The sequence below is a fragment of the Leptodactylus fuscus genome, chromosome 2, assembly GCF_031893055.1.
Source record: "Leptodactylus fuscus isolate aLepFus1 chromosome 2, aLepFus1.hap2, whole genome shotgun sequence".
Classification (NCBI taxonomy): domain Eukaryota; kingdom Metazoa; phylum Chordata; class Amphibia; order Anura; family Leptodactylidae; genus Leptodactylus; species Leptodactylus fuscus.
The window spans coordinates 132,467,249-132,482,945 of NC_134266.1; positions in this window are offsets into that span (position 1 = coordinate 132,467,249).

Below are 15,697 nucleotides of genomic sequence, written 5' to 3' on the forward strand. Positions count from 1 at the left end.
TTAACATGACCCCCAAAAACTAATCAAAACATTACATGTACCCCCAAAATGGTAGCAAATGAAAGTATAACTCATAGCGTGAAGAATAAGCCCTTACATAGCAATGTGGACAGAAAAATAAAAAAAAGTTATGTATATTGGAAATTGGGGAAGGAAAAATATGAGAAAAGTCACCGAGGCTTAACATACAAACAAACCTGTGTCCTTAAGGGGTTAACTCAGGCCATATTTCCCTTTTGTGCATCCACTGTAAAAATATGGTGGGGTGGTCACAAAGGAGGGACACAATTGTATGTATTTATTGTCATTTGTACAAAAACATGATGACTAACGTCTTCTAGTGTTACTGAGATCTCACCTTTACTGTTAATAGGAGCCTGACATCTGCTCGGGCAAGTAAATGATGCATGACTGCATTGTATTTGTTTCTTACATTGGTGACTGGCACTGCCACAAAAAAGAATAGACCTTAGGCGGCCATTGTTAATTTGTCCAGTAATCAGTTGTAGCTCTTGTCATAGTAAAAAAAAAATGAGAATGGTAAAGCATCCTGTCCCTGCCATAAGAGCACAGACAATCAGCCTTATGAAATGCCTTCTGCTGCTGAGCTTCCCTTTAACTGGGAGACTTTGATTTTGCTGAGGCAGCAGCCCTGTGAACGAGACATTCTTCATGAGAGAACTATTGATTTGTTGGAGTGGGGCTGATATTTTACAAAACACAGGAGATCCATCAAAGGGTTGAAAACATGATCCTGTAATGTCTAAGGTTTTACTGCATATATATAACGTGTGCAGAACTAGTGAGTTATGAGTTATTGCTGTCTGAGATTTTTACTCTCATTATTTTATCTCATAAAATAGCAGAGCTTTTATTTTTCCTCATGTCCTGAATATAATTATTTTAACACATAGGATACAAGAAGATACTAGCTTTTCCAGCTGTTTACGAGACAGTATCAGCTTATATTTTTCCTATTTTTTTAATTTTATTATTGTATATTTTTATATTTACTTGATTTTTCATTATTATGTTGGCAAGATATCTTGCCTAAGCTGCTAAAATAGCCATTTTTAAGATTTGCTTTACAAGAAAACTATCCTATCCCTATCCTATCACTTACTGTTTTGTCAATGTTGTGATTCCGTAGCATTTTCTTCCTGCTTTATGATTGGGATGTTATCTTTCATTGTAATCCTGCTCTCCGATGATAACGAGATGGCTGTTGAACCAGAGTATCAGGCTAAGGCCCCATGATGCGAAAAAACATCGTGTTTTGTTGCAGTTTTTGCTATGTGTTTGAGCCAAAGTCAGCAGTGGCTTGAAAAGGAATGGGGAATATAAAGGAAGCTCTTTGGGTAAGTTCACACAGAGTAATGTGCTGCGTGACATGGCACTTTTAAGGCGTGTGAGACTTTGCGCGCCGTAAAAGCTCCCATTGATTTCAATGGGAGCCAGGATCGTATACGCCGCGTTATTTTGCGGCCGTGATTTTGCGGCCGCAAAATCACGGCCACAAAATAACACGGCATATACTATCCAAACTCCCATTGAAATCAATGGGAGCGTATACGGCGCGCAAACTCTCACACACCGCATACGTGCCACATCACGCGGCACGTTATTCCGTGTGAACTTACCCTTAGATGTTTCCCTTCTGTTTAATCCACTCCTGACTTTGCCTCAAAAACACAGCAAAATTTGCAACGTGCTTTTCCGCAACATGGGGCCTTAGCCCTAGTGTATTGTGATGGCTCTCTTTTGTGACATTTTTTTTAACCTCTCAGCCGCTCATCTTTTTAAATGCAAATGCAAATTTTAAATCTTTTTTTTTTATTCATTGAAGGTTTTATGTGTTTTTCTCTGTGTTTTTTCTTTCCTTCTTAGGGAGCCTTCACACAGAGTTACGCTCTGCTCATTCTGAACGTAAAACTCATCCAGAATGAGCATGTAAAAACCAGCTCACATTGACTTGAATGGGTGCTGGCATACGTGCGCCACCCATTGAAATCAATGGCAGGTTTTTTTCTTTATTGCTTTCAATGTATTATGCGCGTATCACATTGAAAGCAATAGGGAAAAAAGCCTTGCGTTGATTTCAATGGGTAGCAATCGTATGCCGACACCCATTCAAGTGAATGGGAGCTGGTTTTTACGTGCTCATTCTGGACGAGTTTTATGTTCAGAATGAGTGGAGCATATACTCCGTGTGAAGGCTCCCTAAATCTATAGGGAAAATGCTTGTGTTTCCACAGCACAAATTGACATGCAGCTTTTCCTCAGCTGTTTTTTTTTCTGCAATGTGTGGCTAGGATTAGCCAGAATTTCATTCCCTTTACTGAAACTCTAAAATGCAGCATTTTTTTCTGCTATGTTTATGCAGCAGGCAAAAGCGCGGCATTTTGCATTAAGTGTAAGGTCCCACGTTGCGGAAACGCTTTTTTTTTTTTTTTGCAGATTTTGTTGTGGTTTTTTGAGTCTAAGCCAAGAATGGCTACCAAAGGAATCTTAACTATATAATAAGTTCTTATACTTCTCCTTTCTGCTCAATCCACTCTTGCAACAAAAAAAGCTATTGCCCCATGGGCTGGAACCGCCGCGCTAAAGCGCTGCGGGAACAACCGTGGCGTGAACGCATTGTGGTTCTTCCCTCAGCGCTTTCAACAGAAAGTTCACAGAGTTTTCCTCTGCGGACTTTCTGTTACAATTATATCTATGGGAAAGCCACCGGCGTTTCCGTAGATATAATTGACATGCTGCGAGTTTTAAAACCAAAATGGTTTTGGAAATTACAGCGTGTCCGCGCTGTGATTTTTTACGCAAAGTGGGCATGGGATTTTCATGAATCCCATCCACTTTACAAGTACTGTAAAATGCCTCGATTTTTCCTGTGGTGTTTCCGCTGTGGCCAAATCGCTGCGTTTCCGGCCTATGGGGCCCCGGCCTAAAGGTGCTTTCCTGGACAGCATTATTGAAGGTTTACCCTTTGGATTGACTAATAATGTCAGATTGATGGGGTTCAAATCCTGACACCTGCTTATTAGCTGACTGAAGGTCATACTTTTGGTAGTGGTTGTCCCTTATATTGAAGCTCTCAGCAGTTCAACCCCATGTAACACATACAATCACTACCTGAAGTCATATTCCTTTCGATCAGCTGATCAGCAGCCTGGTCGTGAGTCAGACAGCCTTCAATTTGATACTGATGACCTATCCTAGGGCTGGGCTAGCCATACTGTAGCAAAGGAAAAAGATAAGGAAAATGTCAATAAACTGAAGTCTTTAGATGAAACCTGAGCCATTATGAATAACATGTTTACATACTTTATATTATTCTTCGTCCAATGATAGCGTCTTTTCAATGTTTCATCAATAAAAGCATTCTGAAACTCAAATACTCACCAGACTTTTGAAAATTAACTTATAATGTTTCCTCCAGAAGTACTTCAGTGTTTTAGTGCAATTTTGTCTCTCAATTCAAGTATAACACAATATATCATTCCAATGTGTTTCCTTTCTGACTGATATGGCATAAAATCTGACAGGTGATATATTGTGGTAACTGTAGCAATTCTAATTACATTGGCATTATGTGGGCTGCTTCTTGCTCAAAATATAATACAGTATATTGGTAAAGTGATGTGGTGGATTATTGCATGACATAGCCTAAAGTACAGGTACAGTGCAGAGCCTATCTGTAATGGCTTCTGATTAAAATACAACCAGCATCTGTGTTTGGTTTAATGATAAAGGTAATATTGCTGACATAGTAATGCTGGTTATTGTCAATCCTGCCAATGTCAAGTTTTGTGTCCTTTACTGTGACTAGGTTATAAATACCCTCATTTCTTGCTACTGGTATATAGTGCCATTGTCTGACTGGGAATTCAAAGAATATATTGGGGTTACAAATACCCTCATTTCTTGCTACTGCCATATAGTGCCATTGTCTGACTGGGAATTCCAGGAATATATTGGGTTTACAAATACCCTCATTTCTTGCTACTGCCATATAGTGCCAGTTTCTGACTGGGAATTCAAAGAATATATTGGGGTTATAAATACCCTCATTTCTTGCTACTGGTATATAGTGCCATTGTCTGACTGGGAATTCAAAGAATATATTGGGGTTACAAATACCCTCATTTCTTGCTACTGGTATATAGTGCCATTGTCTGACTGGGAATTCAAAGAATATATTGGGGTTACGTGCACCCACAATTTTTGCTACTGGTATATAGTGCCATTGTCTGACTGGGAATTCAAAGAATATATTGGGGTTATAAATACCCTCATTTCTTGCTACTGGTATATAGTGCCAGTTTCTGACTGGTAATTCAAAGAATATATTGGGGTTATAAATACCCTCATTTCTTGCTACTGCCATATAGTGCCAGTTTCTGACTGGGAATTCAAAGAATATATTGGGGTTATAAATACCCTCATTTCTTGCTACTGGTATATAGTGCCATTGTCTGACTGGGAATTCAAAGAATATATTGGGGTTATAAATACCCTCATTTCTTGCTACTGGTATATAGTGCCATTGTCTGACTGGGAATTCAAAGAATATATTGGGGTTACAAATACCCTCATTTCTTGCTACTGCCATATAGTGCCAGTTTCTGACTGGTAATTCAAAGAATATATTGGGATTACGTGCACCCACAATCTTTGCTACTGGTATATAGTGCCATTGTCTGACTGGGAATTCAAAGAATATATTGGGGTTATAAATACCCTCATTTCTTGCTACTGGTATATAGTGCCATTGTCTGACTGGGAATTCAAAGAATATATTGGGGTTACAAATACCCTCATTTCTTGCTACTGCCATATAGTGCCATTGTCTGACTGGGAATTCCAGGAATATATTGGGTTTACAAATACCCTCATTTCTTGCTACTGCCATATAGTGCCAGTTTCTGACTGGGAATTCAAAGAATATATTGGGGTTATAAATACCCTCATTTCTTGCTACTGGTATATAGTGCCATTGTCTGACTGGGAATTCAAAGAATATATTGGGGTTACAAATACCCTCATTTCTTGCTACTGGTATATAGTGCCATTGTCTGACTGGGAATTCAAAGAATATATTGGGGTTACGTGCACCCACAATTTTTGCTACTGGTATATAGTGCCATTGTCTGACTGGGAATTCAAAGAATATATTGGGGTTATAAATACCCTCATTTCTTGCTACTGGTATATAGTGCCAGTTTCTGACTGGTAATTCAAAGAATATAATGGGGTTATAAATACCCTCATTTCTTGCTACTGCCATATAGTGCCAGTTTCTGACTGGGAATTCAAAGAATATATTGGGGTTATAAATACCCTCATTTCTTGCTACTGCCATATAGTGCCAGTTTCTGACTGGTAATTCAAAGAATATATTGGGGTTATAAATACCCTCATTTCTTGCTACTGCCATATAGTGCCAGTTTCTAACTGGTAATTCAAAGAATATATTGGGGTTACGTGCACCCACAATTTTTGCTACTGGTATATAGTGCCAGTTTCTAACTGGGAATTCAAAATGCGCAAGGCTCCCGGAAAGGGACGTGGACAAGGCCGTGGGCGAAGTCGGGGGAATGGTTCTGGGGAGCAAGGTAGCAGTGAAGCCACAGGGCGTCCCGTGCCTACTCCTGTGGGGCAGCAAGCATTGCGCCACTCCACAGTGCCAGGGTTGCTTGCCACATTAACTAAACTGCAGGGTACAAACCTTAGTAGGCCCGAGAACCAGGAACAGGTCTTGCAATGGCTGTCAGAGAACGCTTACAGCACATTGTCCAGCAGCCAGTCAGACTCTGCCTCCTCTCCTCCTATTACCCAACAGTCTTGTCCTCCTTCCTCCCAAAATTCCCAAGCTTCACAGAACAATAACCCCAACTGGATACATACTCTATACTTGCCTTACATGAGTGATATGGCTTATTTTACTCTTTGACAGAATTTTATATAGTGTTGATAGCATATTTTTTCAATATTGAAATGCCCTTTCCCCCACTTCTGATTACGTTTATTTACTGTAAGATGGGGGGTGGGCATATGACTGAACATATACAAGTTTAGTTATATCTGTATAGGCAATCAGCAACAAACTCAATGCCAAGACCTATATTTATTCTGTTTATGGTGATTTGACAGTTGCATGCCCGTTGCTGTGGGTTGTCCGGTTCTTTTGAATTTTGGTGTTCTGTGTCTTGTTCTTCATATTTTGTGTATATATATTTTTTAATATGAATTTTTCATGAATAAAAAAACGTTTTTCATAATTATTGTTGTATATGTTGAATATTTCAACCTTTTGGGACTGTATGTCCTTCTTTCGTTTATATACCAAATTTATATAGTTTCATTTACATTTTAACCCCCCAAAATCCAAAAGTTTGTAAAAAAAATACACTTTTCTTAAAGTCGCAATATTCTAACATTTTTATATTTCCAGGTATGGGTATGCATACAGCATCTTTTACAGGTGTACTTTTTAGTTATACAATTTTTGGGAATGTCTATTGCTTTGCAAAACAGGTGGTGAAAAAACAATGGACCCCTAAACGTAGCGTCAACCTTTTAATGTCCGTGGCTTACTGTTGACAACTTTAACTACTGCTCCTATCCTCCCGGTTTCTGCAGTGTTTTGTATGCAGCAGTATTATCTGTGCAGTTTCTTGAAGAAATATAATAGGAGAGATGGGAGTTCTCAATTTTTGGCAATATAAATTTAGATAATTACATCTAAAAACTTGAAGTCACTTTGCATTGGTATTCTGATTTCTTCACAATTATATTTAGAAATATGAACATTTGATCAGAGTTTATAAGATAACTTGAGATTGTAGAGCTAACTGTTGCTACTGAACAGCTTTGCTGTCATGAAGTGTCACAGATTTCTTGAAAATAAGAAAAAGAAAAAAAAAACACCGTATAGAATTCAGCAAAAGTGTTTGATGCTTAAGTAGTTATAAATGCTATGCTTCTTTTTTACTCTCCCCTTGAACTCTCTTTGCTGCCCTTGAATGCTGCGGAAGGTGGGTGTATACTCATTTGATTTCTTGATGGAAGGGAAACCAAGATCATTTGTATGTCGAGTTCACAACTATAGTTCTGGTTGTTCCTGGACAACATCAATCCTTCACACCTCCTGACAGTCGAGGCTCACAGGTCTATCAACGTCACTTTTGCTGGGTTGATCCATTTGTCTTCTACTCGCTTTTATACATTATCCCCTCTCTTGTCTTTGCCATGATGGGGACTCACCTCTCCCCAAGCCATCACAAGGATATTATTAAGTGTAATGGGAGATGCAGACACTAAGGCAAATAGCTTTAACATCCTTCAGAGACGAGAGGAAGGTCATACCTAACTGCAAAACAGAAGATAGAGAATTCTCTGACTGTGAGCGCTGGCACAACAAGTAATAGCAATGATATCTCATGATGAGGAAAATATGCCATTTATTTTGATAAAAGTGGTTTAAAAGCAAGGCACAAAACCTGCATTCATAAGCTGCATGTGTATGTTGTCTCATTGTGCAGTGAATTGGGATATGTTGCCACTTTGCATATATATAGAATAATTATATTTCTCAAACATTACATCATTAGCTCTATTTTTCTGTACTTCATTTAATGTCTGACAATCCATATTTTGATGTTCATATGGAGTTGATTTAAAGAAATAATATCGGCATCATAGATTCTATATTTATTATAACATAAGAGATTTGAAATTGAAAAGTTTCAAGCTTTCACTGCAAATAATTTAAGCTCATGTATTGTATTTTAACTTAGTCTTCCATCATAGACAATGTGGTCTATTGGCTTTTCAGGCAACATAGCATTGAACAGTAAACTCTTTCGTTCATCACCATTCACATGTAAAACTGCAGTCACAATATGTGCCTATCCTCCTTTCAGAGAACCAATTTAGAAGCTATAGCTGTTATATTCATGTTTGGGCTTTAGAAAATAAACATTATTGGATGTAAAATAAAAAGTTCTGCAGTGAAGACTCTCCAAAAGACTGCCTCATTGAGAAGACCATACACTTATGCAGTGTAGCTTTTCTGTAACAGATTTCCAGTTACACTATGTGCAGTTGCAAGAAAAAGTAACTGAACCCTTTGGAATTTTCTTGTAAAGTATTTCTGCATGGATTACTAACAAAACAGGGTCTAATTGTTATCTTTATCCCAATTATCGAAAAACACAATCTTACTGAACTAATTATACTGTTCATGTTTTTCATCAAGCATAGAGAGTAAGTATCCATAATGCAAGGGGAAAAACGTCTGTGTTAATGAATTCTTCAACAGTTATGTGGCAAATGGGAGATGATGTTGGATCTTAGTACTTTATCCATTAAATTAAGACACACAAAGTATGGTTACTGATAAATCTGCTTTACTCAAGAAAGCCTGGTTAGTCTGAATTAAAGATGGTCGAAACTCTAGAGATTTGTTCCTGTGTTTGGATTAATGGATCCCCAGTTTCAGTCCAAACTTGTTCCCCAATATCTGCTGATGAACCTTAGAGGGAGGGGCACAACAAGACAATGAGCCCTAAGCTGAACCTGCCCCTGTCCTTGCCTACTTGTCTCACTGCCCTAGGCAGCAGAGAACAACTGGTCGACAAAGCCCTTCCTAGATATAGGTGATGACACAGAAAACAGACAAGACAAACAACAACAAAGGGAGGTCAGAAAGCCAGGTGGTCGGTAACAGTCAAGCAACGCAGTACAAAATCGTAATCCAAGAGAATAGTCAAAGGTAAAGCCAGAGGTCAGAAATAAGAATACAGGTAAGAAAACAGCAAGAGTAAATAGCCAACATGCACATGCATACATGTTTGTAAAAAGTAACAACCCCCCCCCCAAAAAAAAACCCCTCAAAACAAATATAAACAGTTCCAGAATTGTTGCTAAATTGCCAATCACGAAAGAAAAGAAATTGAAGCGACTAAAACATAACTTTTACTGGTTAGCATGTAAAGATGTATAAAAAGGATAAAATTCCATATTATATAAATATGAGGCTATTGAGTAAGAAGAACTGTAGTTTCTCAAGGGATTCAATTTTGACTACATCACATGACCTGCAAGCCACCATTCTGTTGTTTGAGCACAGTGTAATGGCCTGCGATGAATAATGAATGCCTGCCTTGAACACAGCTGTCTCCTCCCATTACAATATTAGAAAGTAACTAATGACAAAAAGAAAGACATTAACTCTAATAAAATGTATTATGTGGTTTCATTCCCACCAGATACGTGGTGCTTGGCCTTTCGGGTGTGCCACAAGTTCTATATTGCTTATAAAGTGCGGGAAATTGTGGCATACAGCATTATGCGTTGTGGCATACAGTTTCAGGATATTCCAGGGCCAGGAGAAAGAAAACAAAAGCATTGTTTCATTTGTCCAAGAAACTTAGAGAGATAAACTGAGCGATATTGTACCACTTGTGGGGAAAATGTCTGTAAAGAACATTCTTCAGAAAAGAAAACATGTAAAAATTGTTTGGAAGACCAATAAAATTGAAAAGAAAAAGTTAGAAAAAAAAAGTGTAACTGCAGCTAGTTTACGCTAGATTTATATACCTTTGTGTGTCTTTCATATCATTGTTTGAAATTTGTAAAAAAAAAAGAAAAGTTTTTCAGTGTTTTCCTCAAAAAATTATAATTAAAATATTGTGTATTATTCATATCTTAGTTTGCAATTTTTAAATAAACTTGTAAAAGTTATTTATGTGAGTTTCTCCATAAAATTTGGCTTAAAGGCCCTCATTATGTAAAAGTGTAGATTTGTGACGTCACGCATGCTAGGGTTAATCCCAAAGGACAGAAAAATTATAATATTATCAGGAAGGACCATATACTCAGCTTTCTTCAATGTGAGGGGAGACCACTGCAACTGCCAGTTGCCTGTGTACCCAGTTGACATCTGTCTGTTCCTATTCCACCCCACAAGTGCCTGGAGGAGTAAAAGCAGCAGCAGCCAAGCCCAGTACAGTATTTGGAAAATGATGAATGAGAGATTTTTCAGCTTGCAGTGCTACAATAGGCATCTGACATCCACCAATGGCACCAGCAGGTACAGTTGTACCTAGAGTGCCCCTTACTCCAGTAGATAACTCAGACCCCATAGAATTCTGAGCCAATAGGTTAGAGCAATACCTGTTATGGTCTGGGGATCCCTGACCACGGACTGGCCCCTGACTGATAACTTCTCAGTCCAGTAAGGGAAAAAAACATATATAAAAAAAAACAATAAGTATGAGCAGTTTGGATTTCTAGTGTGGATACTCCTACACCCTGCCTCGCACAACTAGAAGTAGCCGTGGGCCCGACTAACTTGCCTTAAGGGGCACGAGCACAGCCGGAGAAGTAGCTAACCTGCAAAGGGAAATAGAGCCCCTGTCTAGCTTCACGTTTACGAAGGAGAGGCAGATACAGAACAAGCCCACCACGGATGTCCAGACTTGGACTAACGGTGAACATGAGAACACAAAAGCATAGGGAGAAAATAAACGTGAAACACAGAATAACTGAACTAAGCAAGGGATAGGAAAAAACAGAACTGAGTATCACACACTATAAAAAACCCCTACCAAAAAAATTCCAAACCTCCAAACAGAAAAAATACCTAGGGCTCGCTGCGCCCGGAACACTATGTCTGGATAGGAGCTCAACACTTAGCAAACCAGTCCTGTGTGAACAGGAGCAAGAAACTGGATGGGCCGGGATGCAGATGGAAGCAGCTTCAGACAACAGACCATTACTGAGAACAGGAACAGACATTTAAGACCGGCATCAGATAGCATGTGCAACAGCCTTATATAGTAAGGAGAAGGCCTCGCCCATGGCCTGTAAAGTATTCAGCACTGCAGAGAACTTAACCCCTTCAGAGGCCAAGACACACCAGGCACTGATCCATCAGGCCACTCACCACGTGATCCACGCCCGAGTGCCAGAGCAGAAACTGCATATCTGGTGTGAACATTCCCCTGCCGTGCATCAGGTGGTTCACGTGCTGAATGCCATCCGGACACTCTGCGCCTGAACCTAACAGGCTGAGACTGCTGAGACCGGGTCATAACAATACCCTAGCCAAGGAGTTGAAGTATAAAACTAGGATGGTTGACTTCATAAAATCTAAGATGTTAAACTTAGTTAGGAGTTGCTTCAGATAGCCACAATGCACTCTGGCGATGCCTCCTCAACATCCAAAACTAGGAGCAGTGAAGGCATTTGAAAGGATTCTGCCCCCCTGATCAAATTTATGAACTGACGGGTTCCACCAGGAGCCTGCATATCTGTCCCATCTGATCTGGCTTTACTAAGGAAACAAAAACAATAATTCACTGTCTTCTTGAAGGAAAGTAAGAGCTCAGAATATGTGTGAATTGTTTGAAATATCTATTGGTAAAGCTGAGGATTAAACGATTTAAGGGATCTGATTGCCCTAAGTGGCTCTATCTTAGTAAGTGGTGCCTTTAGGGTTTCGACTTGTTCACGTGAAACACAGGGGAGAGATATCTTATTCATGGATGAATTAATATCTTCTACAGATGGTATGTAATGCCATACAAACCACTGTAGAAGTCAAGAAATTGTGCAATCAAATGGGGATTTCACAACAAATGGAGATCTGAGAATTTATGACTTTGGGAATTCAGCAAATAAGCAATATGGGTTCCTGAAGATACCTTTTTAATTTTATTGGCCAAATATGCTCCTTATTTATTGTCATTCAAAAAGGATTATAGCTGAAATCTACGTACAGTATTAGTAAATCATATTGGAAGGATAGTAAGGTGCCAAGTCTTATGCTCCAAAGAAAGAGAAACTGTGTGGATTTGTTAAGCACCATTTCCTCTCTGGTAAGTGTAATAACCTCTTCTATAATAACTTCTTCCACTTTGTGTTTCATTTGGACGCTAACCTTGATGCATACCTCTATCATATACACCTTGTGGGCATTCCACAATACATGAGAGTCAGATACAGAACCTTGATTTGGAAAAATTGTGGACCTCATTAAGAAACAAATCTTTATAATCAAGATGGTGTAAAATGGTGCAATTGAGTTTCCACTGAGAAGGAGAAGGGGATAAAAAGGTCTCCAAGACAAATAGGGAAAAGGGGGATAGTCAGACCACACTATAGAACCAATGCCTGTGGAGCTAGTTTGGAGTAACACTACGCTATGTTATTAACTAAGAATATGTCTATTTGATAAGATTGGTTAGGGGAAGAGGAAAAAAAAGTATAGTTTCTCTCTCCTGAGTGCTGACAACACTATATGTCATACATGCCATGTTTCAGGGGAAATGATGAACCAAAACATTTTTAGCTTCCAGAGCCACAATTGAAGTCAAGTCTGTGGTGTAGTTTGACATAGAGTCTATAGTTGTGCTGGGAACAGAATTAAAATCCACACCTATGATCAGAAGCCACTTCGCATTCTGTCAGATATATTGATGAGTAGCGTGTAAGTATCAAAGTTGCTTACTATTCAGAGTATACACATTGAATATAGTATAAACTACATTAATGATCTCACACATAATTCCAATGTATCTCCCCTGAACATCTTAGAAGAGATCAAGCAGCTTAAACCAACGGAGTACTTGATGGTAATCAAAATACCTTTCCATTTTACTATGACTACCAAGTAGTACTCTGATGCAATATGACACTACCAGTTGTCTACTGAACACTCTGCATGAGATCCAGGGCTACTTGACAGTCTAAGGATAATGCTATTTCATTCTAGTAATATTATCTTAGCATATGCCAACATTTGCTTTACAATGAAAGTTTTGTACAAATCAACAAATTATGAAATATTTAATAACTAGAGATGAGCGAACAGTGTTCTATCGAACACATGTTCGATCGGATATCAGGGTGTTCGCCATGTTCGAATCGAATCGAACACCACGTGGTAAAGTGCGCCAAAATTCGATTCCCCTCCCACCTTCCCTGGCGCCTTTTTTGCACCAATAACAGCGCAGGGGAGGTGGGACAGGAACTACGACACCGGGGGCATTGAAAAAAATTGGAAAAAGTCATTGGCTGCCGAAATCAGGTGAACTCCATTTTAGACGAATAGTGGATTTCAAATCCGGGTCATATGAGAATGTGAACTTTGTGACTATGAGACAGGGATAGCTGTACAGGCAGGGATAGCTAGGGATAACCTTTATTTAGGGGGGAATGTTATTAAAAATAACTTTTTGGGGCTCTATCGGGTGTGTAATTGTGATTTTTGTGAGATAAACTTTTTCCCATAGGGATGCATTGGCCAGCGCTGATTGGCCGAATTCCGTACTCTGGCCAATCAGTGCTGGCCAATGCATTCTATTAGCTTGATGAAGCAGAGTGTGCACAAGGGTTCAAGCGCACCCTCGGCTCTGATGTAGCAGAGCCGAGGCTGCACAAGGGTTCAAGCGCACCCTCGGCTCTGATGTAGGAGAGCCGAGGGTGCACTTGAACCCTTGTGCACCCTCAGCTCTGCTACATCAGAGCCGAGGGTGCGCTTGAACCCTTGTGCACACTCTGCTTCATCAAGCTAATAGAATGCATTGGCCAGCGCTGATTGGCCAATGTATTCTATTAGCCTGATGAAGTAGAGCTGAATGTGTGTGCTAAGCACACACATTCAGCTCTACTTCATCGGGCTAATAGAATGCATTGGCCAGCGCTGATTGGCCAGAGTACGGAACTCGACCAATCAGCGCTGGCTCTGCTGGAGGAGGCGGAGTCTAAGATCGCTCCACACCAGTCTCCATTCAGGTCCGACCTTAGACTCCGCCTCCTCCGGCAGAGCCAGCGCTGATTGGCCGAAGGCTGGCCAATGCATTCCTATGCGAATGCAGAGACTTAGCAGTGCTGAGTCAGTTTTGCTCAACTACACATCTGATGCACACTCGGCACTGCTACATCAGATGTAGCAATCTGATGTAGCAGAGCCGAGGGTGCACTAGAACCCCTGTGCAAACTCAGTTCACGCTAATAGAATGCATTGGCCAGCGCTGATTGGCCAATGCATTCTATTAGCCCGATGAAGTAGAGCTGAATGTGTGTGCTAAGCACACACATTCAGCACTGCTTCATCACGCCAATACAATGCATTAGCCAGTGCTGATTGGCCAGAGTACGGAATTCGGCCAATCAGCGCTGGCTCTGCTGGAGGAGGCGGAGTCTAAGGTCGGACCTGAATGGAGACTGGTGTGGAGCGATCTTAGACTCCGCCTCCTCCAGCAGAGCCAGCGCTGATTGGTCGAGTTCCGTACTCTGGCCAATCAGCGCTGGCCAATGCATTCTATTAGCCCGATGAAGTAGAGCTGAATGTGTTTGCTTAGCACACACATTCAGCTCTACTTCATCAGGCTAATAGAATACATTGGCCAATCAGCGCTGGCCAATGCATTCTATTAGCTTGATGAAGCAGAGTGTGCACAAGGGTTCAAGCGCACCCTCGGCTCTGATGTAGCAGAGCTGAGGGTGCACAAGGGTTCAAGTGCACCCTCGGCTCTCCTACATCAGAGCCGAGGGTGCGCTTGAACCCTTGTGCAGCCTCAGCTCTGCTACATCAGAGCCGAGGGTGCGCTTGAACCCTTGTGCACACTCTGCTTCATCAAGCTAATAGAATGCATTGGCCAGCACTGATTGGCCAGAGTACGGAATTCGGCCAATCAGCACTGGCCAATGCATTCTATTAGCCCGATGAAGTAGAGCTGAATGTGTGTGCTAAGCACACACATTCAGCACTGCTTCATCACGCCAATACAATGCATTAGCCAGTGCTGATTGGCCAGAGTACGGAATTCGGCCAATCAGCGCTGGCTCTGCTGGAGGAGGCGGAGTCGAAGATCGCTCCACACCAGTCTCCATTCAGGTCCGACCTTAGACTCCGCCTCCTCCAGCAGAGCCAGCGCTGATTGGCCGAATTCCGTACTCTGGCCAATCAGCACTGGCTAATGCATTGTATTGGCGTGATGAAGCAGTGCTGAATGTGTGTCCTTAGCACACACATTCAGCTCTACTTCATCGGGCTAATAGAATGCATTGGCCAGCGCTGATTGGCCGAATTCCGTACTCTGGCCAATCAGCACTGGCTAATGCATTGTATTGGCGTGATGAAGCAGTGCTGAATGTGTGTGCTTAGCACACACATTCAGCTCTACTTCATCGGGCTAATAGAATGCATTGGCCAATCAGCGCTGGCCAATGCATTCTATTAGCGTGAACTGAGTTTGCACAGGGGTTCTAGTGCACCCTCGGCTCTGCTACATCAGATTGCTACATCTGATGTAGCAGTGCCGAGTGTGCATCAGATGTGTAGTTGAGCAAAACTGACTCAGCACTGCTAAGTCTCTGCATTCACATAGGAATGCATTGGCCAGCCTTCGGCCAATCAGCGCTGGCTCTGCCGGAGGAGGCGGAGTCTAAGGTCGGACCTGAATGGAGACTGGTGTGGAGCTATCTTAGACTCCGCCTCCTCCAGCAGAGCCAGCGCTGATTGGCCGAATTCCGTACTCTGGCCAATCAGCACTGGCTAATGCATTGTATTGGCGTGATGAAGCAGTGCTGAATGTGTGTGCTTAGCACACACATTCAGCTCTACTTCATCGGGCTAATAGAATGCATTGGCCAGCGCTGATTGGCCAGAGTACGGAATTCGGCC